The sequence below is a fragment of the Ceratotherium simum genome, chromosome 6 (genome assembly GCF_057802395.1).
Source record: "Ceratotherium simum simum isolate JZ-2026a chromosome 6, ASM5780239v1, whole genome shotgun sequence".
Classification (NCBI taxonomy): domain Eukaryota; kingdom Metazoa; phylum Chordata; class Mammalia; order Perissodactyla; family Rhinocerotidae; genus Ceratotherium; species Ceratotherium simum.
Genome location: NC_141905.1, coordinates 28102215 through 28128559, shown reverse-complemented (window position 1 = coordinate 28128559; position 26345 = coordinate 28102215). Strand labels below are relative to the sequence as shown.

The 26345-nt window shown below is 37.9% G+C and overlaps 1 protein-coding gene across 2 annotated transcripts in view; it reads right to left on the bottom strand.

Annotated features, from left to right (window-relative positions):
* Positions 1 to 26345, bottom strand: part of USP54 (ubiquitin specific peptidase 54) — a 119904-nt gene that overhangs the window by 83511 nt on the left and 10048 nt on the right. The gene's annotated exons all lie outside the window — the stretch shown is intronic.

Below are 26345 nucleotides of genomic sequence, written 5' to 3'. Positions count from 1 at the left end.
AATAATGGACAGGTTACATTATGGTAAGTCTCATTTTGGAATATTTACAGATTAACATATATGAGATTTACTTCAAAATAATTATGGGTTGACTAGAGGGGAGTTTAGATGAAACACGATTGACCATGTATTTAATAATTCATGAAGCTGGTGAGGGGTATATGTAGGTTCATTATACTCTTCTCTTTACTTTTGTATATGTTTGAAATTTTCCATAATAAAAAGACACAAATGTATGAAACGACCTCACTGAAGAGGGTAGTGGATAAAAGTACCAACCTAAGTAACTTTGTAAATGACAAGTCTGTTAAGACTAAAGGCACAAGAAACTGTATATTAGCACTGTACTCCAGCTAGTAGAGCTGTTTCCCACAGGTGTACAGGTTAACAATTCTGAAACCACTATACATGTATTCTGGAATTAAACAATTAAGTAAATGAATGGCAGATGGTGGCAGGTTTCTCATTTTTGGAATGAGAGGTTACAGATAAGCAGGGGAAAAGGCTAAAATAATCCAGTGGTGATGGATTACAGTTGGAATATGAACTTGTGTTTAGCTTAATAAAGATACAGATGGTTACATCTAGAAATATTTATAGATATGGGTATATGTATACACACATATATTTACTTGCTCTGTCAGCTGAGAGTACTTAGAATCAATGACACCCCAGCTGCAAAAAGCACACCTAGAGCAGAGATCATAGTTTCTAATATCATTCTTCAATAAAAGGAATCAAGGTTCCTTGGAGAAATGACTGATTCTAGGACTGGGACAGAAAGTATGCAAGATGAGCCTGGAGCATCTTGTAATGTCAGAAAGTAAGGAAATGGGGCCGCCCCCATGGCTTAGCGGTTGAGCGCGCACGCTCCGCTGCTGGCGGCCCGGGGTTCGGATCCTGGGCGCGCACCGATGCACCGCTTCTCTGGCCATGCTGGGGCTGCGTCCCACAAGGAGCAACTAGGAGGATATGCAGCTATGACATACAACTATCTACTGGGGCTTTGGGGAAAATAAATAAATAAATAAAAATTATTAAAAAACAAAAAAAAGAAAGTAAGGAAATGCTAAAAACAAAACAAAAATGTCAAAGGACACAACAGGCAACCAAGGGAGATCCCAATGGCAAAATCTGAAACAATTTGAGCAAAAAAATAAATATTGGATTATAACCTAAAGTATAAAATAAATATCTATCAGTTCATACTGACATAAAGAAATGACTTAATAAATAAATGGGGAAGAACAAATCTCTCTTGCAAAAGAATTCCAAATAATTTATACAGATACTCCACATGCAAGGATGGGGAGCATAAATCCCACTCCTTAAGGATGGGCTGTGCATAGAGACTTCCCTCCAAAGAGTACAGTATGGAAAGGGGGAAGTGGGAGAGTAACTTTAGTGAAGAAACCTGACAACCTCAGCCAGATGATCAAGGTCATTATCAACAAGGATAAATCATGTCGATAATATGTACCCTTGATATGATGTGATGAGAATGACACTGTATCTCTGTGATCTTCCACCCAAAGACCCATAACCCGTCTAATCATGAGAAAAACATGAGATAAATTCCAATAGAGGGGCATCCTACAAAATACTTGACCAGTACTCCTCAAAACTGTCAAGATTATCAAAACTGAGAAACTCTCACAGCCAAGAGGAGCCTAAGGAGACATGATGAGTAAATGTAATGTAGTATCCTGGATGGAATCCTGGAACAAAGAAAGGGCATTAGGTAAAAGCTGAGGAAATCTGAACTTTAGTTAAAAATAATGTATCGATATTGGTTCATTAACTGCAATAAATGTACTCTAACTTAAGATGTTTAATAGTAAGAGAAACTAAGTAACAAAGTATGTGGGAACTCTGTACTATCATCTCAATTTTTCTGTAAATCTAAAACTGTTTTAAAAAATAAAACCTGTTTTTTTTTTTATAATTCTTTTATTTTTATTTTTTTAAATTTTTTTCCCCCAAAGCCCCAGTAGATAGTTGTATGTCATAGCTGCACATCCTTCTAGTTGCTGTATGTGGGACACAGCCTCAGCATGGCCGGAGAAGCGGTGCGTCGGTGCGCACCCGGGATCCCAACCCGGGCCACCAGCAGCGGAGCACGCGCACTTAACCGCTAAACCACGGGGCCGGCCCTAAAACCTGTTTTAAAGTTTATGAAAAAAGATAGGAACTTAATAAAAATAAGTAGTACAAAATCACATACAAATAGAAAAAATTACATAACAAAGGAAAAATAAATCACAAGCAAATAACTTCTAATGTATCTCCTACTCCAAAAAGGATATATTCCAGGGAAATACTGTTTCATAGGAACTAGCCCAAATCATGATAAAAATATCTAGAATATTTTTTAAAAATCTTAACACAAAGAAAATGGTTTAGGGAATACTATTACATTTTTATTAAGTGCTCACTATTTCCTGTGCACAGACAGGACAAACAAGATGGCATTAGAACCTATTCACCCTTAAAATCAGAAGAAGGAACTATAAAGATCCTCTGAGGTTCAGAGAGGTTAGGCCTGATAATGCTTATGTGAGTATATAATAATGTAGTCCCTACAAACTGTGTGTAAGTGAAAATCTGGTATATTTTAAATGCATTAGAAAAGGTTGTTAATTAAAGAATTGTTGATGAATTATTTTAAAAAGCAAAATCTCCTTTTTATTTCTTTTGTAAATTTTATGTCCACATAAAAAAGTATAAAAATATTTAAAGAAGAGCAAATAGGACGGATGGAGCAAGAAGAAACAAAGCGAGACTACTGATTCTATTTGACCTTAAAACAAGTCTCATAAGAGAATTCTAGGGGCCAGCCCAGTGGTGTCGTGGTTAAGTTTGCGCGCTCCGCTTTGGCAGCCTCAGGTTCATTAGTTCGGATCCCAGGCGTGGACCTACACACCGCTTATGAAGCCATGCTGTGGTGGCATCCCACATACAAAATGGAGGAAGATTGGCACAGATGGTAGCTCAACAACAATTTTCCTCAAGCAAAACAAGGAAGATTGGCAACAGATGTTAGCTCAGGGCCAATCTTCCTCACCAAAAAAAAAGAGAGAGAATTCTACACTGAACTTCCCATCTACTCATGAGTTATATCTTAAATATTTTAATTCATTAAATACTTACTGAGCATCCACTATAAGTCAGACACAGTGCTAATATTTGAGATGCAAAGATGACTAAAATCAAGGGACCTTCAAAGTGTTCAATGTCTAATGAGGGAGAAAGAAAAACTATAACAGAAATAGGAACAAAGTCTCTTGGAAGGTCTTTAAAGACTTTCCAAAGAAAGTCATATCTGAGTTGGGTTTTAACACTGTTGTATAATAAAGAATTTGGTCTTTGTCCCTAGTTCTTGGGAGGATTACAGTTTTATTATAGAAAAAGGTTATAATCTGAACCAGCAAAAGGGAGAGATGCATAGGGCAAAGTCTGGAGGGTCCCAAAAGCAAAGCTTCTGTGTCCTCAGGATGTGCCACCCTCCCAGCACATCAATGTGTATCACCAACCAGGGAAGCTCACTGACTCTCAATGTTCAGAGTTTTTAGTGGGGCTTCACTATGTAGACACGATTGATTGAATCATTGGCCATGTGACTGAACTCAGTCTCCAGCCTCATTCTACTTCCCAGAGGTCAGGCTGATATCATGTGGCACAAAGCCCCAACCCTCTAATCACATGGTTGGTACCTCTAGTATGGCCAGCCCCCATCTTGAAACTATAGTGGGAGATCAAGATTTGGCCACCCTGAAATCTATCTCTTTACCTTGGTTGTTTTCTCTAGGGACATTTGACCTCCCCCACTAACTGCCTAAAGAATTTGACATGGTGGCTCCTTCCTGGAACAGATCTATCATGATGGCTGTAAGGATAACGTAGGGTAAATGTTACAATAAGAAAGGCACCAACAAGCCCCTCTTATCAGAAGTTCTGTCTCTCTGGCCACATTCTCTGGATGACCCTTCGAGGAGTTGCCAGACAATCATTTACATTTATAAGGGAAATCACCATTTGTAAAGGTATCTCCCTCTCTGTTTTGAGAAGAGAGGGGGGATGAGCTCATTTCTAGTGACTTATCAATGTGGAAGGTGAGGCCTTGGGGCTGCATAATAAACCTTACTCTTGTTTACTGTGCTTTAGTGGTAATCTCCTGTAACTGACTCCCTCAACCCCCAAAATCCTCCTTTGTCATTGGCTGAACATGGTATTTAAGACGAGAATTTCTGCTATTGTGTTGAGAAACGCAGTGTCCTTGCTTTCTCCCATGTATACATTTTATTAAACTTGGTATTATTTTCTCCTGCTAACCTGTCTTGTTAATTATTTGGCCAGCCAGAAGAACCTTAAGGGAAAGGGCAGAGGGAGATTCTCCCTCTTCCCCCTACACTATCTAGGAGCACACTATGAGTTACCTGGTTAGCATAAACTCACTGTGGCTAGAAGGGCCCACATGAATAACAAAGACACTCATATCACTTGGGAAATGATTGCAGAGGTAGATTTTACACAAAATTTCAGAAGCTGTAAAGCGGATAAATATGTAGTAGTTGATTAACATAGCAGAGAAAGAACTGGAAGGTAAATGTTGGCAACCAGAAGCGTGTGTACTCCCACTACAAAATCCAGCAAAGGCTCAGGAATTGGAACCCTTTGCAGGTGAAAATGTAAGGTGGGACTTAAAAATGGAAGAGCAATTAAAAAATGTGTTTAAGAAGAAGTTAGATGCTTCAGATTCTTTCTTTCAACCCAATACAGCCAGGCAAATGCCCCTCCCCTACAGCTGAAGACTATAGGCTTACTTTCTGAAGAGTGTGAGCCAGCCAGGGTGTGATTCTGGGACACCAGGCACAGCTACATTGGGTGAAATGACTTATTTAAAATAGAAAACTTTTAGGGCCGGCCCTGTGGCTTGGTGGTTAAGTGCGCGCGCTGCAATGCTGGTGGCCCGGGTTCGGATCCCGGGTGCGCATCGAGGCACCACTTCTCCGTCCATCCTGAGGCCGAGTCCCACATACAGCAACTAGAGGGATGTGCAGCTATGACATACAACTATCTACTGGGGCTTTGGGGGGAAGAAATAAAATAAATAAAAAATCTTTAAAAAAAAAAAAAAAAAATTAAAAATAAAATAGAAAACTTTTTGGGGGGCCGGCCCGGTGGCGCAAGTGGTTAAGTGCACGCGCTCCGCTGCGGAGGCCTGGGGTTTGCTGGTTCGGATCCCGGGCGCAGCGCACCGATGCACTGCTTGGCAAGTCATGTTGTGGCGGCGTCCCATATAAAGTGAAGGAGGATGGGCACGGATGTTAGCCCAGGGCCAGTCTTCCTCAACAAAAAAAAAAGAGGAGGATTGGCAGATGTTAGCACAGGGCTGATCTCCTCACAAAAAAATAAATAAATAAAATAGAAAACTTTTACTTCAATAAAAAGTTAAAACTTGAAAAAGCATGGGGAGATTAAGTGAAAGTCTATATACTAAACAGGGAGATCCCCAATCCCTCTTCTCCCTCTCAGCACCAAACCACTGGTAGCCAGACTCTATACTCCCCAGGCAGGAGATTGAAAGATTTCTGTCTGGGAAAATTGACCAGTCCAAAAGAATACCTATAGATACTAACAGTTGATGGTACCTCAAACAGGAAAAAAAAAAAAAAAGAAAGAAAAAAACCTTGACGGAAACGGACAATCCAAGGAATACAAGAAAACTTAAAAATCTAAAATGTATTTCTCAGACGTTAAGCTTTTGCATCTGTAAAACAAGACATTCAAAATTCAATAAAAGGTTTGAAAGACAAATTTAAGGAAATCTCCTAAAAAGTAAAATAAAAAGAGAAATAGCAGAGAAAAGATAACAGATTAAAAAGTCAGAGAATCTACCCAGGCTTTCCAGAAAAAGAGGAGAGGAAAGTATCTAAGAAAAAATACAGAAAATATCTCAGATTTTAAGATCGTAAGTTTTCAATTTTAAAGAAACAACAAAGTCCCCAGCATAATGAATTAAAAAACCCACACTAAGGCACAGATAACACTAAATTGCAGAACACTAGGGATAAAGAGAAAAATCTGTAAGTTTCTAAAAAGAGGAAAAAAAAAAAACACAAGTAACTACACAAAAGAATGGAAATCAGAAATGGCATCAGGGGTGCCAGCCTGGTGGCATAGCTGTTAAATTCACACGCTCTGCTTTGGTGGCCAGGGTTTGCTGGTTCAGATCCTGGACGTGGACCTATGCACTGCTCATCAAGCCATGCTGAGAGAGCGTCCCACATACAGCAACTAGAAGGATGTATGACTATGACATACAACTATCTACTGGGGCTTTCGGGAGAAAAAAAAAAAGGAAAAAAGGACGAAGATTGGCAACAGATGTTAGCTCAGGGCCAATCTTATAAATAAATAAATAGATAGATAAATAAATAAACGGCATCAGGTCACACAACATTGTAAATGTACTTAATGCCACCGAACTATACACTTAAAAATGGCTAAAATGGTAAGCTTTATATGTATATCTGACAAAAATAATTTTTTTTTTTTGTGAGGAAGATCAGCCCTGAGCTAACATCCATGCCAATCCTCCTCTTTTTGCTGAGGAAGACCAGCTCTGAGGTAACATCTATTGCCAACCCTCCTCCTTTTCTTTTTCCCCCAAAGCCCCAGTAGATAGTTGTATGTTATAGTTGCACATCCTTTCTAGTTGCTGTATGTGAGACGCTGCCTCAGCATGGCCGGAGAAATGGTGCGTCGGTGCACCCCCGGGACCCTAACCCGGGCCACAAGCAGCAGAGCGTGCACGCTTAACTGCTAAGCCACAGGGCCGGCCCCCCAAAAATAAATATTTAAAAAAAAAATGATAGATCACTTCAGTGGTCACTTCCCAACTCCTAGATAAGAATCAGTCCATATGAAAACACTACACTTTCTGTAGGATTCTGAAGTAAATATATGCATTGCAAATGCCCCTCAGCCTGTTTTACTAGAAATTACATATCTTTATTTATTTTTCAACAAACTACCATTTGTTCTTCTAAAAATAAAATAAAAAGAATCAAATCAGACTTTTCATCAGCAAGATAGGAAGCAAGAAAATAACAATATCTTTAAAATTATGAGAAAATGATTTCCAATATAAAATTCTATTCCTAAATACAATATTATTTAATTTTGAGGGTAGAATAAAAACATTTTCATATATGCTACATTTCAAACATTTTAACCCCTGTAAATGTTAATTCTCAGAAAGCTTCTAGAGGATGTGTGCTTCCTCAAAATGAAGAAGTAAACCAAGAAAGAAGATGACATGTAATTCAGGAAACAGAATTCCCAGGAAGACAGTGAAAGAAAATCCCAGGTTGACAGCTGTAGAGCAGGCCTAGGTAACAATCAACCCATATTACAGCAGAATGTAGAATATACAAGGTAGGTCTCTAAGGGGGAAAAAGAAAAGATTGATAAATTATCTACTGGATTTGAAGAATGGAGCAGAGTTTTATGGACCTGGCTAAGAGTCTGGGAATGATTTAATTATCAGAACTTTAAAAACTGAGCAAATGAAAAAAGCAAGGCAAATATTATGCCTAAGGAAAATAAAAAGCTGTATAAGAATTATAATCACTGTACATTATGCAGCTCAGGTTCAATATTTGTATAATATAAAAATAACTAATGATTTAACCCCCCAAAATTACATAACTATATTGAGAATATAAGGGAGAAGACATATATGCATTTAAAAGAGCCAAAACCTCATATTCTATGGCACTTTATATATGTTTAATATTTTTTATTTATTTATTTTTTGCTGGGAAATATTCCCTCTGAGCTAACACCTGCTGCCAGTCTTCTTTCTCTTTTTTTTTTCTCCCCAAAGCCCCAGTACATAGTTGTATATTCTAGTTGTAAGTCCTAATTCTTTTGTGTGAGCCACCAGCACAGCATGGCTACTGACAGCGAGTAGTGTGGTTCCATGCCCAGGAACCAAACCCAAGCTGCCAAAGCAGAAGGCGCCAAACTTTAACTGCTAGGCCATCAGGGCTGGCTCTGTTTAATATTTTTTAAAAGCAAGTGATATAATTATGCTATTAGAAATATTTAAGACAGATGAATATGGTTGCCTCTGGGGGTGGGATAACTGCTATTTTTCCTTGCAAGAATATAATACCACTCAAATTTTTAAAACTATGCACATGTATTACTTTGATAAAAATAAGACAGAGTTCCTTGTAGGGAGGGAGACGGAAAGGGTTTTGGCTTTATCTATAATGTTTTATTTCTAAGAGAGAGAAGAAGAAAAATAGATGTTAATAGTGGTTAATTTTGAGTGGTAGGAATATGGGTATTTGTTATATTATTTTTTGCAGTTTTAAAATTTCTCAACACTCCCCTCCCCAAATCCCAACAGTTTCCTATATAAATGGTTTTCAAACCATTGATGGTTCTGTCTGCCTTCCTTGGAATGCTCTCAACTCTGTCAGTGTCCATTTAAACCAATATGCAAAATGTGTTTCCAACCTAATACAAAAATATATTGGAACCAATACTTTTGTGACATGGATAAACTCCAGATAATAGCTCTGAAGGTGTTTTTAGCAGCCACATTGCATAGGTAGTTCGTGCCACATTTACATTTATGATTCACCAAAATTCCCAGATATTTTTCACATGAACTTCTACCCAGCCAGCTCTTCCTCATCCTGTTCTTGTGCATTTGAGGTTTTGAATTTAAACATAGGGCTTATCCCTGTTAAATTTAATTTCAGTTGGGGTCCATGATTTCATCCTATGGATATAATTTTTAAGGCTTTATACTACATCATGTATCATATTAACTACTCCTACAGCTTTGGAATACTTACATATCTGATTAACAAGTTTTTAAAAATTTTTACTCTATCCAAGGTCCAAAGATAATCCACCAGAGACTTTCCTGGTTAAATCAGGAATCGAAGTGGGTACAGTTATTTAGTCTTCTACACATATACTTAACCAGTTAACCAAATCATATTTCACTACATATCAGCCACAAATGTATCATGAAAGATTGAGAATCTGTAGGATTATGACTAAAACTAGAACAATCCTCTGATCTACTAACCTCATAATTCTAAACAGAAATAGAAGTAACAGAATTCAAGAATAGAAATAGAAGTAATTTGTTATGATAAATCAACCCATAGTAACTCCTTTTGTTTAATACCCCATATCATCTGCTTGATCATTTATAATAGCATTTTCCCAAGAATTAACATCAATTTTACATGTCCGTAGTTTTCCGACTACTTTCCTCTTTTTCCGTATCAGGACATTTGTCTCTCTCTGTTTTTTATGATTTCTCAAAGAATAACAACAGTTAATTCAGCACTCTGAAATTCAAATGAGCCTTAAGCTTAAATTCATTTTAAAATGCTCATTCTTACCATCCTGGGCTACAGTTTCTAGTTTACAATTTGCTCTATACGTTCTAGTTTGAAAACTATTGTCCTTGCTGCTAGTAATAATCTATGTAGTACTTTTTTTGAAAGAACTTTACAATTTCTCAAAAATCCTATAAATAGGTGAGATAGAAATTAATATACTATTATGCCATTTTAGACATAAGGAAACTAAAGCACAGAGAAACTAAACTTATTTGCCCAAGGTCAAAGAGCTACAATGAACCAAAATCTCCTATTGCAGTCTAAGGCTCTTTTCATAAGGCCATGTGGGTCTCTGATACAAAACTACTTAAGACTGCACATAAAATTTCTTGGTTAAAAATTGATTTTTGATTAGTGGTTGACAGGGGTTAAGGAGAGGGTGAGGTGCAAAGGAAGTGAGTGTGGCTATAAAAAAGCAATATGATGTATCCTCTGGTGATGAAAATATTATGTACTTTCACTGTATCAATGTTAATATCCTGGTTGTGATATTGCACTACAGTTTTGCAAGATGTTACTATTGGGGGAAACTGGGTAAAGAGTACATCAGACCTCTCTAACTCTGTGTGATCTAGAATTATCTCAAGATAAAAAGTTTAATAAAAAATTATAATTGATATTTCTTTTTCAAACCGATTTCATTTTAAAGAGGCTTACTTAAAGTGAATAATTTAAGTAAATTAAAACAAAACAAAATAGAATCATGCATAGGGCTCTGAAACCCAGCACAGTGGACTTCAAAAGTGGGATAAGTCCCAACAACCAAAGCTCAAGAAAGCTATACAGACCTTTGGAAATTAAAGAGGAGTCTCCAGGATTCTTATTTCCCAAAGTAGCAAAATCAAACAAGACAATATAGGAAACAAATTATTAGGTGACCTCAAAAAGAATCACTAAAGTTAGAACCACCAAAGCTTTCCTCAACCCACCATACAGTTTACTGCAATTCTCAACTTAAAGAAAGACTGAGTGTGCATGTGTGTCACCTTCAACCTGATATTCACAGCTACACATTTCAAAAGAGTCCCAAAATTGCTTCTATTTTTTTTGCTACTCACAAAGTGCCTGAAGCTTCAACCATTTCCTGCTTCTACAAGCTGCGGGACTTGCAATTAGGAAAACATTCATCAGCGTCTAGAGCAGGTCTGGTTAGAACGATGAGCTCATCCCTTCAGATGCACACCTGATCCTCAGAAAGCTGCTCCTCCTCCAGCAAGCAGGACTTGGTATGTTTAAAGCGACACCCACAACCTGTGCAACCACTTGGCCAGAGCCAGAACAAGTCCTTCCCTATGCACACCTAGTGCCATAGAATCATTTCCTGCTCTAGCCACTTCCTACAGCCAAGTCCAGGCAGCAGCGGCAGCAGCAACAGCTACTGCTGCTCCTATTATGGCCTCACTAGAGAAGGATTGCTTTTTCAGCTATAATGGAGGTCAGGTCCTTCACCACTACCCAGTAAACATCACATTGTTTGTTTCAACACGTCCTTGCCCAGAGTCAGACCTTACCAGAATCACCCCTCTTTTCAGATTTTACAACTCATTTCCCTGAAGCAGGAATGTAATGCTTCTACATCTCTCTTATTCTGTTTGTCCTATCTACAAGTCTCAGTTAACCGAGGCAGTTAAATGTGCTATATGCAATTAGAACTAACCGCTCCAAACTCAAGCTTACCCCTCAATATCACTACTTCTAAGAAAACATTTACTCTGCCATAGCTGTCTATTTATTTGGTAAAGCACATAATAATCCAAAAGATACGTAGACTTCATTTCAAAATGATATACTATTGATACTAAATATGTTTAATCATAAGTATTGGGTACCAAATAGTCATTCAACAAATATTTCTGCACATCCATTATGTACAATTATCTCTAACAGGGTGCTGAACTGGGCTTTGAACAAAAATAATAATAATAATAATCTCAGAAATAACCCTTTCCACCTTAGCCTTCCACAGGACCTCTGCAGTATTTTTACTTCTGCCATGATAAGCTTCTAACACACTAACAGGCTGACTAAGGAGTATAAACTAGTCAGAGAAACATCAAATTCATTAGTGGTTACCTTTGAAAAATGGCAAGGGATTTGCGATCAAGAAGGGGAAACCCCAGGGACCTTCAACTAATTTAGTAATGCTTAATTTGCTGGATAGTGGATACAAGGATGTTTAGTATATTATTCTTTTTTAAATGTCTTAAATAACAAATAATAAAATTTTAAAAACAAAAAAAAGAGGGGCTGGCCTGGTGGCGCAGTGGTTAAGTTCGCATGCTCCACTTCAGCGGCCCAGGGTTCGTGGGTTCAGATCCCAGGCACAGACGTAGGCACCGCTTATCAAGCCATGCTGTGGCAGGCATTCCACATATAAAGTAGAGGAAGATGGGCATGGATGTTAGCCCAAGGCCAGTCTTCCTCAGCAAAAAGAGGAGGCTTGGCAACAGATGTTAGATCAGGGCTAATCTTCCTTACCAAAAAAAAAAACCAAACAAACGAAAAAAAGAGAACTTCTGTGCATCAAAGGACACAATCAACAGGGTGAAAAGGTAACCCACAGAATGGGAAAAAATATTTGCAAATCGTTTATCTGATAAGGATTAATATCTTCAATATATAAAGAACTCCTACAACTTAACAACAACCTTTTAAAAAGTGCACAAAGGACTTGAAGAGACATTTCTCCAAGGAAGATATACAAATGGCCAATAAGCACATGAAAAGATGCTCAACATCATGAGTCATTAGGGAAATGCAAATCAAAACCACAATGAGGGGCCTGCCCGGTGGCACAGCGGTTAAGAGCGCATGCTCCGCTGTGGCGGTCCAGGGTTCACAGGTTCGGATCCCAGGCACGGACCCACACACCGCTTGTCAAGCCATGCTGTGGTGGCGTCCCATATAAGTAGAGGAAGATGGGCATGGATGTTAGCCCAGGGCCAGTCTTCCTCAGCAAAAAGAGGAGGATTGGCGACAGGTGTTAGCTCAGGGCTAATCTTCCTCACAAAAAAAAGAAAAGAAAAGAAAAGAAATCTGCTTGGGCCGGCCCCACGGCATAGCAGTTAAGTGCGCGTGCTCCGCTGCTGGCAGCCTGGGTTTGGATCCCCAGCTCGCACCAAGGCACTGCTTGTCAGGCCATGCTGTGGCGGTATCCCACATAAAGTGGAGGAAGATGGGCACGGATGTTAGCTCAGGGCCAGTCTTCCTCAGCAAAAAGAGGAGGATTGGCAGCAGATGTTAGCTCAAGGCTGATCTTCCTCACACACACACACACACACACACACACACACACACACTAAATAAATAAATAAATAAAACCCAGAAAATAACAATTATTGACGAGGATGTAGAGAAACTGGAACCCTTGTGCACTGCAGGAATGTAAAATGGTGCAGCCACTATGGAAAATGGTATGGTGGTTCCTCAAAACATTAAAAATAGGGCCGGCCCCGTGACTTAGTGGTTAAGTGCATGCGCTCCGCTGCTGGCGGCCCGGGTTCGGATCCCGGGTGCGCACCGACGCACCACTTGTCGGGCCATGCTGAGGCCGCGTCCCACATACAGCAACTAGAAGGATGTGCAACTATGACGTACAACTATCCACTGGGGCTTTGGGGGAAAAAATAAATAAATAAAATTATTAAAAAAAAAAAAAACATTAAAAATAGAATTATCAATATGATCCAGCAATACCCCTTCTAGGTATATGTCCAAAGGAATTGAAAGCAGGGTCTAAAAGAGATCATTGTACACCCATGTTCACAGAAGCATTATTCACAAGAGCCAAAAGATGGAAACAACCCAAGTGAATAGACAAGCAAAATGTAGTACATACATACAACGGGATATCAGTCAGTCTTAAAAAGGAAGAAAACTCACACACACGCTACCGCATGGATGAACCTTGAGGATATTATGCTAAGTGAAATAAGCCATGTACAAAAGGACAAATACTCTATGATTCCATTTATATCAGGTACCTAGAATAGTCAAATTCAGAGACAGAAAGTAGAATGGTAGTTGCCAGGGACTGGGGAGAGGAAGGAATGAGGAGTTGTTTAATGGGTATAGAGTTTCAGTTTTGCAAGATAAAAAGAGTTCTGGAGATTGGTTGCACAACAATGTGTGTGTATTTAATACTAATGAACTATACATTTAAAAATCGTTAAGGTGGTAAATTTTATGTTGTGTATTTTACCACGAAAAAAAAAAAAAAACAGAGCCGGCCTCGTGGCTTAGTGGTTAAGTGCACGCGCTCTGCTACTGGCGGCCCGGTTCGGATCCCGGGTGCGCACTGAGGCACCGCTTCTCCAGCCATGCTGAGGCCACGTCCCACATACAGCAACTAGAAGGATGTACAACTATGACATACAATTATCTACTGGGGCTTTGGGGAAAAAAAAAAAAAAGGAGGAAGATTGGCAATAGATGTTAGCTCAGAGCCGGTCTTCCTCAGCAAAAAGAGGAGGATTAGCATGGATGTTAGCTCAGGGCTGATCTTCCTCACAAAAAACAAACAAACAAAGAAAAAAAAAACCAGGGAACTAATCAAAATAGGTCTTAGCCTGATCAATATAAGGTACTGAGTGATAAACACTCTAAATCCAAATTCAAACAGTCTGCTGCTTTTCTCCTCTTTCAAAAATCAATTCAAGGTTTATTGTTGATATTTGTTGAAAAAAATTGATGTGCCATAGGCAAAGGACAAATTCATTACTCTAATCAGTTTCATACAACTGAAGAACCTACTATATTGGGGGCAGTTAATGTACTCCTAAAGAAGGAAGTAGAAAACAAATACCATCACTAAGATTTACTGAAAAAAAGAAGACAATCTCCAAATACTAAGGATGGTAGCTTAGAAATAAAGTAGTTATTGTTTGTCATATTCTATACAAAGTTTGAAATCTGCTTAAATTGTATTAACTGCATTCCTGAGGCTTATTCAGAAAGGGTGGAGATAAGAAAACTATAATTAAAAAACTAAGAAATAATCCTCCAGAGGAAGAAATGTGCTTCACTGGGTTGTTGTAAGGATTAAATGGGTTATTGCATGTAAAGCACTGAGCATAGTTATTGGCACATGGTATCGCTCAACAAAAGTTATTTAAACTTTCTCATGTCCCTAATTTTTTCTCTTAAACCACAATAATCAAAATCAGTTTGACATAAACATGAAAAATATTTGAAATAATTTTATACAGTTCACAAAGTGATTTTACAATTACCATCATTTAATACTCAAAACAGTTCAATGAAGGAAAAAAAAGAAAACTAAAATTTGAGTACCTAGTACTCATGCTAACACATAATAGCTAATGTGTTAAGAATTAACATCTATTATTCCACTTAATTTTTTCAGGTTGGTTATTATTATCCTAATTTCACAGGTAAGGGAACTGAGGTTCAGAAATATTTAGTAATTTGGCCAACTTCCCAGAGTAGTATTAAATTGAAGAGCTGAGATTTGGATTCTGTCTAGCTCCAAAGATCATACTCTTACCACTAAAACTATCTTAAGCCCTGTGAGAGAGAGTTTTCTCACTCTCTTGTTCAATTATTCATTTTATTCACTCCCTCATTCAATCAAACAATTCAATGGTGCCAGGCACACTGTACTAAGCTAGTGCTATAAAAACGAATAAAATAGCCTCTGCCCTCATACCTTGGAGGGTGTATGTGTCTGAGAAGGAGAGGGAGGGATGAATAAACACAAAAAAAACACAATACAATTGAGTAAGAGCTCAATAATAGTAGTATAAGCAGAATGGTGTTGAAACTTGGAGGATAATACTAGCTTCAGGGAATCTGGAAAAGCATTGCAGAAGAAATACCATTTCAGCTGAAATTTTTTAAATATGTGGTTACAACTTGATAAAAAGCATCTACACAAAATTCTACAGCTAACATCACGCTTAATGGTGAAATACAGTAATCTCCCCACTTATCCACAGTTTCACTTTCCCAAGTTTCAGTTACCCACAGTCAACCACAGTCCAAAAATATTAAATGGAGGCCTACTAGTTAAGTTCAGTGCACTCCACTTTGAGGGTCTGGGTTTGGTTCCCAGGTGCAGACCTACACCACTCATCTATCAGTGGCCATGCTGTGGTGGTGGCTCACATACAAAAAGGGGAAGATTGGTGGCAGATGTTAGCTCAGGGCGAATCTTCCTCAGCAAAAAAAAAAAAAAAAAAAAAAAAAAAATTTAAATAGAAAATTCCAAAAATAAACAATTGATAAGTTTTAAATTGCACACCATTCTGAGTAGCATGATGAAATCTCACGCCATCCTGCTCTATCCATCTGGGACATGAATCATCCCTCTTTGTCCAGCATATCCACCCTGTCTATACTACCCACCTGTTAGTCACTTAGTAGCTGTCTTGGTTATCAGACCAACTGTGGCTGTGTCACAGTGCTTGTGTTCACGTAACCCTTATTTTACTTAATAATGGCCCCAGAGCACAAGAGCAGTGATGCTGGTAATTCAGATATGCCAAAGAGAAGCCGTAAGTGCTTCCTTAAAGTGAAAAGGTGAAAGTTCTCAACTTAACAAGGAAAGAAAAAAAATCATATGCTGAGGTTGCTAAGATCTACAGTAACAATGAGTCTTCTATCTGTGCAATTATGAAGAAGGAAAAAGAAATTCATGCTAGGGGCCGGCCCAGTGGCGTAGCAGTTAAGTTCTCACGTTCCACTTCGGCAACCCAGGGTTCGCCAGTTCGGATCCTGGGCGTGGGCCCACTCACCACTCATCAAGCCATGCTGAGGCAGCATCCCACATAGAAGAGCTACCACTCTACAACTATGATACACAACTATGTACTGGGGCTTTAAAAAAAAAAAAGAAATTCATGCTAGTTTTGCTATCGCACCTCAAATATGTATGAATAGGAAAAACAGTACATACAGAGTTCGGTGCTATCTGGGGTTTCAGGCACCCACTAGGGGTCTTGGAATGTATCCCCCGCAGATAAGGGGACTAATGTACTAAATGCCTTCCCCCTAAGGTTGGGAACAAAGCCAGGATGTCTGCTTTCACTACTCTTACTCAACACAGTATTGGAAGTTCTAGGCATTGTAATACGCAAGAAAGAGAAATAAAAGGCATACGGATTGGTAAGGGAGAAATAAAACTATCTCTATTTGCAAATGACATGACTGTCTACATGAAAAATCCCAAGGAATCTACAAAAAAACTTCTGGAAGTAATAACAACAAGGTTCTTAGCATATAAGATCAACACACAAAAATCAATCACATTTCTATACACCAACAATAAACATGCAGAAACCAAAACTAAAAACAAATTACCATTTATAATCACTCCAAAGCAAACTAAATGCTTAAGTATATAGTTATCAAAATATGTATAGGGTCTGTATGCTGAAAATTATAAAACGCTGATGAAAGAAATCAAAGATCTAAATAAACAGAGAAGCTTATTCATGGATTGGAAGACTTAACATGATAAAAATGTCAATTCTCCCCAAAATGATCTATAAGTTTAACGCAATATCTATCAAAATCCTAGCAAGGCTTTTTGTAAACATAGACAAGCTTATTCTAAAATTTACATGGAAAGGTGCAGACTCTAGAATTGTTAATCTTGACAAAGAAGAGTAAGTGGGAAGAACTACTCTATTCAATATTAAAGCTTACTACATAGCTACAGTAATCAAAACAGTGTGATATTGGCAGAGAGGTAGAAGCATAGATTAATGGAACAGAATAGAGAACCCAAAATTAGACCCGCATAAATATTCTTAATTGATTTTTGACAAAAGTGCAAAAGCAATTTAATGGAGAAAGGAAAATCTTTTCAACAAATAGTATAGAGCAATTGGACATCTGTAAGTAAAGAAACAAACTCAACCTAAACTTCACTCCTTACAAAAATTAAATCAAAATGATCATGGACTTAAACATAAAATATAAAACTTTTAGAAAAAACATATAAGAAAATCTTTGTGATCTAGAGTTAGGCAAAGAGTTCTTAGACTTGACACCAAAACCATGATTCATAAAGGAAAAATTGATAAATTGGGCCTTATCAAAATTAAAAACTTTTGTTCTATAAAAGCCCAGGTGAAAAGATGAAAAGTAAAAGCTAGACTGGGAGAAAATATTTGCAAACCACATAGTCAACTAAGGACTAGTATCTAGAATATATAAAGATTTCTCAAAGCTCAACAGTAAAAATCAAACAATCCAATTAGAAAATGGGCACAAGACATAAAGAGACCTTTTACTAAAAAGGATATACAAATAGCAAATAAGCACATGAAAAGATATTCAACATTATTAGCCATTAGGGAAATGCAAATCAAAACCACAATGCAATATCACTACACATCTATCAAAATGGCTAAAATAAAAAGCAGTGACAATACCAAATGCTGGTGAGGGTGCAAAGAAACCGGATTACTGATACATTGTTGGTGGGAATGTAAAATTTACTGCCCTTCTAGAAAATAGTTTGACAGTTTCTTAAAAAACTAAACACGCAACTACCATACAAGCCAGAAATTATGCTCTTGAACACATATCCCAGAGAAATGAAAACTTATATTCATATAAAAGTTGCATGTATAAAACAAAAGTTCACAGCAGCTTTATTAGTAACAGCCAAAAACTGGAATCAGCCCAGATGTCCTTCAACAGGTGAATGTTTAAATAAGTTGTGGTATATCCATATCATAGAATAGTACTCAGCAATAAAAAGAAACAAACCACTGATACATGCAACAACTTGAATGAATCTCCAGGAAATTATGTTGAATTAAAAAAAAGACAATCCCAAAAGGTTATATACTGTATAATTCCATTTACATAACATTTTTGCAGTGATAAAATTTTAGAGAGAGAGGACAGATAAGTGGTTGCCAGGGATGGGGGATGGGGGTGCCTGTGGAGCAACACTAGAGATCCTTGTGGTTTTAGAACTGTTCAGTATCTTGACTGTGGTGATGGATAAATGAACCTACACATGCAAAAAAAGTTATATAGAATACACACACACAATTAGTACAAGTAAAACTGGGGATATCTGAATAAGATCAGTAGTATGTATCAATGTCAATACCCTGGTTATAATATTAGACTGTAGTTTGGCAAAATGTACAAGGGATCTCTCTGTATTATTTCTTACAACTGCATGTGAATCTATAATTATCTCAATAAAAATTTTAATTAAAAAATATGTGGGTATAAGTAAGTTGCCTGTGATCACACAGAGACTGAGGTGACATTCAAACCTAGTCTTGAACTTAGTTCTGTGCCTTCACCTAGAAAAATAGTAACAAATAACTTTAAGAATTACTTCCAAAAAGCTAAACAAAAAAAAGTAGTTACTAACATTAGGGGGAAAAATTGTAAAATAAAGGAAATGTATTGTTACATGGCTTAGCTGTGAATTATCTACAAAACCATAATAATATAAATCAATGAAATACTAATGTATTAGTTTTATATTGCTATGGTAACAAATTACCACAAATTTAGTGGCTTAAAACAACACAAATTTTTTATCTTACACTTCTGCAGGTTAAAAGTCCAACATGCTCTCACTGGGCTAAAATCATGATGGTAAGCATGTGCTCCCTTCTGGAGGTTCTAGGGAGAATCTGTTTCCTTGCCTTTTCCAGATTCTAAGGACAGCTGCATGCCTCTGCTCATGGTCCTCTTTCCTCCATTTTCAAAACCAGCAACAGACTGAGTCCTTCTCATATAGCATCTCTTCTGCCTCCATCTTCCACTTTTAACAATCCTTTTAATTACATTGAATCCATCTGGATAATCTCCCTATTTTAAAATCAGCTGATTAGCAACCTTAATTCCAAATGCAACTTTAATTCCCTTTTGCCATGAAGGGAACACATTCAACAGATCCTGAGGATTAGGACGTGGACATATTCGGGGGGGTTGGGGTGGGGTGGCCGTATTATTCTGCTTACCACAACTGATTTAACCAAAAATTGTATTATACCTACATTGGGAGAGAAAGTGTGTATGTATAGGTGGAGGGGAGGAGTATAGGAAATAACAGTTTATCATTTAGAAATATATATGAAGGTAAATACCAAGGAAAAAAAAAGCCAACATTTAAAAGTGCTGTGAAGAACAAGAATCAGGAGTAGGTACGGAAGAGTAGGGCAGAAAGAAGACATTTTTCCTTATAAGCCCTAAAGTACTATTTCACTTTTAAACCATGTAGATGCATTACTGTGACTTGATTTTATTTTTTAATGGCTTCAAATATGCATGGGTTTATCTCAGAGGTTGGCACGAACAAATCAGTTGCATAATGTTAGTAATCCCCTTGGGCACTGCTCAGCAACAGCTGAGCACAGCACTTCAAGGAAACTGTAGGAAAAAAAACAATTTGAATCAATAACTATGGAATTTGTCCTGACTAGGGACACTTATGTCTTTCAGCACTCTGAGTAAGAAACCTACTTAGAAAGTTCCTAACTAGTTTTCCTGGAAAATATATGTGATCTAGAGAGGCAAGAGTCTGATTTTAAGACTTGGGAACTACAGTCTGAACAAGATTAGGTGCCATAGGCTCAAACAGTTGGTTCATTTTGATCAATGCCACCACAAATAGATTTTGTTCAATGTATCAGTTCCAGGTGAAAAATGGCATAGGCAAAGTCAGGATAAAAGGAAAGCTTTTGACTTGTTTAGGGAGTAGCAAGTAATTTAGACTGGCTGAAAGGATAAGATAGTGGGACTCAGTAACTAGAAATAAAGCCAGAATCACAGGTCAGTCTTTGATAATCAATGGAAGACCACCAAACGCTGTTTTTTGTTTGTTTGTTTTGTTTGCTTTTTTTTTAAAGATTTTATTTATTTATTTATATTCCCCCCCTAAAGCCCCAGTAGATAGTTGTATGTCATAGCTGCACATCCTTCTAGTTGCTGTATGTGGGACACGGCCTCAGCATGGCCGGAGAAGCCATGAGTCGGTGCGCGCCCGGGATCTGAACCCGGGCCACCAGTAGCGGAGCGCGCGCACTTAACCGCTAAGCCACGGGGCCGGCCCTACCAAACGCTGTTGAACAGAAAAGTGACAAAGAGCAAAGGGCACTTTTTTAATCAGTTTTCAAAAGTGGCTGGTATTCAGCAAAGCTCAAGGAGAGTACTATCAGAGCCAAACCACAACCAGGACTATGGTGGGACACTAAAGGCTCCCAGGTGCAAAACTTAAAGAGGCACTCACTCTCAGCACTGTGCAGGTGCAGCATCTTTTAATCGACCCTAAGAGTGAGTGCCTCCTTAGATTTTGCACTTGCACAATGCTTAGTATCCTTATTTTGTGGGCTAAGCACTTCATTTGCCTCACCCATAATAGCCAAAAAGTGGAAACAATCTTGGGCCAGCCCAGTGGTGTAGTGGTTAAGTTCGCATGCTCCGCTTTGGCAGCCCAAGGTTTGCAGGTTCAGATCCTGGGCATGGACCTACGCACCACTCAACAAGCCATGCTGTGGGGACCTCCCATATACAAAACATGGAGGAAAATGGGCACAGATGTTAGCTCAAGGGTAGTCTTCCTCAGCAAAAAAAGGAAGATTGGCAACAGATGTTAGCTCAGGGCCGATCTTCCTCACCAAAAAAAAAAAAAAGTGGAAACAATCCAAACGTCTATTGACTGATGAATGAATAAATGTTATATTGATACAATGGAATATGGAATATTTTTCAGATATAAAAAGGAATGAAATATTGACACATACCACAACATGGATGAACCTTCAAAATATTATGCCAAGTGAAAGAAGCCAGTCACAAAAGACCATATATTGATATTTTATGATTCCATTTATATGAAATGTCCAGAATAGGGAAATCTAAAGAGAGAGAAGTAAATTAGTGGTTGCCAAGGGCTAGAGGTTGGGGTGGGAATGGAGGGTGACTGCTAATGGATATATAGTTTCTTTTGGGGGTGACAAAAATGTAATAAGGTTGACTGTAGTGACAATTACACAACTCTGTAAATATACTAAAAACTTTTGAATTATACATTTTCAGTGGGTGAATTGTACGGTATATGAATTATATCTCAATAAAACTTTTGGTGCTTAGTAACTATCAACTGAAAGAAGGAATAAAAAGGATGAAAGTCACTGTGAAGTAAGAACAGCAAATCGAATTTAGAAAGGGAGTTATTATTTCTTTTCACGAGTTTTTAGAGGAGGCATAGGAAAAGACAACTCTAAATCAGAATTCTTACTTTGCCCAATTAAAATTATGGTCAGAGTTTGGTTCCTACTCAAAATAACTTGCTATGTGGCAATTTGTGGTTTAAACATTGGTCTTGATTGATAAAGCATGAATAATATAAATGGTATTCTCAATATCAGTAAATACACTAAAGCTCTGAGGTGTCTAAAACTTACCTGTGTAATTACAAAGTTTCTTATTTCAATTCTGTGAAATAACTAGAAGTTTCCTTAGACCTGGGGGCCCCAGGAAGGGTGAAAACCCAAGACTAAACTGACACTGCCTCTCTCTGGGGTTCCTCAACACTGAAGGAATTCTCAATTGTTCACAAGCATGTTTCTGGTCTTTAATGACCACAAGTAAAGATAAATAAGAGGCTGAAAGAAATGGCAAAAGAGGATCAAGGAACTTATTTTCTTTTGGCACTATACAGGTTTGACTGGGGTCAACATCCAGGGCAGGATATACCACCAAAGGACATGGACCTGCACGGAGAAACAGGAGCTGAGCCCAAGTCAGAAATAAGACCATGGCACACAAATAAGGAGAAAGTTCTGTTTCTATAGTGAATGAATTTTGCTACAAACCTGACTATGAAACTATTGCACTATCTAAAAGATATTTATTCAGAAATTTCTTCTTAGGTGCCAGCCCCATGGTGTAGTGGTTAAGTTCGGTGCGCTCCGCTTCAGTGGCCCAGGGTTCGCAGGTTCGGATCCCAGCGTGGACCTATGCCACTTGTCAGCCATACTGTGGCGGCGTCTCATATACAAAATAGAGGAAGATTGGCACAGATGTTAGCTCAGGGCTAATCTTCCTTGAGCAAAAAAAGAGTAAGACTGGCAACAGATGTTAGCTTAGGGAGAATATTCCTCACCAAAAAAAAAGAAAGAAATTTCTTCTTAGGAGAAAATGAAAATTTTTTCTTCTGGGAATTGCAAATTTAAGTCATTGACTTCCTCCCAGCTTGATATTAAACACCTAACTTTCATGTCTTAGGAAAAAAATGAATTTATACACAGGTCAAAATAAAACTGACAAAAATCTATTTTTGCAAGAGTCCAGTATAGTCTTATCCTCAGCTTTTGTCATGTAAAAACTCAAATGCTATTTGAAAAATGTGTTTTGTAGAACATGTTTCTTGCTTTCAGCATAGTGCAGGAAGGTATTATTAACAGAATGTTCTTTTCATTTATTTTTTCCCCCAAAGCCCCAGTAGATAGTTGTATGTCATAGCTGCACATCCTTCTAGTTGCTGTATGTGGGACGCGGCCTCAGCATGGCCGGAGAAGCGGTGCATCGGTGCGCGCCCGGGATCCGAACCCGGGCCACCAGCAGCGGAGCGCGCGCACTTAACCGCTAAGCCACGGGGCCAGCCCCTCAGAATGTTCTTTTCAAATGCACATGGCACATTCTCCAGGATTGATCACATATTAGGCCACAAAACAAGTCTTCATAAATTTAAGAAGATTGAAATAATACCAAGCATCTTTTCTGACCACAACAGTATGAAACTAGAAATCAACTATAGGAAGAAAATCAGAAAAGTCACAAACATGTGGAGATTAAACAAAATGCTACTGAACAATGATGGGGTCAATGAAGAAATCAAAGGAGAAATCAAAAAATACCTAGAGGGCCGGCCCCGTGGCTTAGCAGTTGAGTGCTTGCACTCCGCTGCTGGCGGCCCGGGTTCGGATCCCTGGCACGCACCGACACACCGCTTCTCCGGCCATGCTGAGGCCGAGACCCACATACAGCAACTAGAAGGATGTGCAACTATGACATACAACTATCTACTGGGGCTTTGGGGGGAAAAAAATTTACCTGATATTAAAACCAAACCAAAATAAAAAAAAACAAAAAACTTAAAAAAAAAAAATACCTGGAGACAAATGAAAATGAAAATACAACATGCCATGTGTTGGAGAGGATGTGGAGAGAAGGGAACTCTCATACACTGCTGGTGGGAGTGCAAACTGGTGCAGCCACTATGGAAAACAGTATGGAGATTCCTCAAAAAATCAACGATAGAACTACCATATGATCCAGCTATTCCACTGTTGGGTATTTATCCAAAGAACTTGAAAACACCAATTTGCAAAGGTACATGCACCCCTGTGTTCATTGCAGCCTTATTCACGATAGCCAAGACTTGGAAGCAGCCTAAGTGCCCATCAAGGGACGAATGGATAAAGAAGCTGTGGTATATATACACAATGGAATACTACTCAGCCATAAGAAGCACCGAAATCCAGCCATTTGTGACAACATGGATGGACATTGAGGGTATAATGCAAAGTGAAATAAGTCAGAGGGAGAAGGTCAAATACCGTATGATTTCCTTCATTAAGTAGTAGATAATAACAACAATAAACAAACACATAGGGACAGAGATTGGATTGGTGGTTACCAGAGGGGAAGGGGGGAGGGAGGAGGGTGAAAGGGATAATTCGGTACATGTGTGTGGTGATGGGTTGTAATTAGTATTTTGGTGGTGAACATGATGTAGTCCATGCAGAAATAGAAGTACAATGATGTACACCTGAAATTTTTACAATGTTATAAACCAATGTTACTGCAATAAACAAAAAATTAAAACAGAAAAAAAAAAAAAAAAATACAACATGCCAAAATTTATGGGATACAGCAAAAGCGGTTCTAAGAGGGAAGTTTATAGCAATACAGGCCTATCTCAACAAACAAGAAAAATCTCAAATAAACAATCTAACAATGCACCTAAAGGAATAGGAAAAAGAAGAACAAACAAAGCCCAAAATCAGTAGAAGGGAAATAATAAAAATCAGAGCAGAAATAAATGAAATAGAGACTAAAAAAACAATAGAAAACATTAATAAAACCAAGAGCTGGTTCTTTGAAAAGATAAACAAAATTGACAAACCTTTAGCTAGACTCAGCAAGAAAAAAAGAGAGAAGGCTCAAATAAGTAAAATCAGAAATGAAAGAGGAGAAATCACGAGGAATTATAAGATTATAAGAGAATACTATGAAAAGCTATATGCCAACAAATCGGACAATCTGGAAGAAATGGATTAATTCTTAGAATCATACAACCTTCCAAAACTGGATCAAGAAGAAATAGAGAATTTGAATAGACCAATCACCAGTAAGGAGATCAAAACAGTAATCAAAAACGTCCCCAGAAATAAAAGTCCAGGACCAGACGGCTTCCCTGGTGAATTCTACCAAACATTCAAAGAAGACTTAATACCTATCCTTCTCAAACTCTTCCAAAAAATTCAGGAGTGGGGGAAGCTCCCTAACTCATTCTATGATGCCAACATTACCCTGATACCAAAACCAGACAAGGACAAGACAAAAAAAGAAAATTACAGGCCAACATCACTGATGAATATCAATGCAAAAATCCTCAACAAAATACTAGCAAATCGCATACAACAATACATTAAAAAGATTATACACCATGATCAGGTGGGATTTATTCCAGGGATGCAGGGATGGTTTAACATTTGCAAGTAAATCAACGTGATACACCACATTAATAAAATGAAGAATAAAAATCACATGATCATCTCAATAGACGCAGAGAAAGCATTTGACAAGATACATCATCCATTTATGATAAAAACTCTGAATAAAATGGGGATAGAAGGAAAGTACCTCAACATAATAAAGGCCATACATGACAAACCCACAGCTAATATCATCCTCAATGGTGAAAAACTGAAAGCTATCCCTCTAAGAACAGGAACCAGACAAGAATGCCCACTCTCACCACTCCTATTTAACATAGTATTGGAAGTCCTAGCCAGAGCAATCAGGCAAGAAAAAGAAATAAAAGGGATCCAAATTGGAAAGGAAGAAGTGAAACTGTCACTATTTGCAGATGACATGATTTTATATATAGAAAACCCTAAAGAATCCACCAAAAAACTTGCAGAAGTAATAAATGAATACGGTAAAGTTGCAGGATACAAAATCAACATACAAAAATCAGTTGCATTTCTATACACTAACAACGAAGTAGCAGAAAGAGAAATTAAGAATACAATCCCATTTACAATTGCAACAAAAAGAATAAAATACGTAGGAATAAACTTAATCAAAGAGGTGAAAGATCTGTACACTGAAAACTATAAAACATTGCTGAAAGAAATTGAAGAAGACACAAAGAAATGGAAAGATATTCCGTGCTCTTAGATTGGAAGAATTAACATAGTTAAGATGTCCATACTTCCTAAAGCAATCTATAGATTCAATGCAATCCCTATCAAAGTTCCAACAACATTTTTCATAGAAATAGAACAAAGAATCCTAAAATTTATATGGAACAACAAAAGACCCCGAATAGCTAAAGGAATCCTGAGAAAAAAGAGCAAAGCTGGATGTTTCACACTCCCTGATTTCAAAATATACTACAAAGCTATAGTAACCAAAACAGCATGGTACTGGCACAAAAACAGACACACAGATCAACGGAATAGAATCGAAAGCCCAGAAATAAACCCACACATCTACGGACAGCTAATCTTTGACAAAGGAGCCAAGAACATACAATGGAGAAGGAAAGTCTTCAACAAATGGTGCTGGGAAAACTGGATCGCCACATGCAAAAAAATGAAAGTAGACCATTACCTTACACCATACACAAAGATTAACTCAAAATGGATTAAAGACTTGAATGTAAGACCTGAA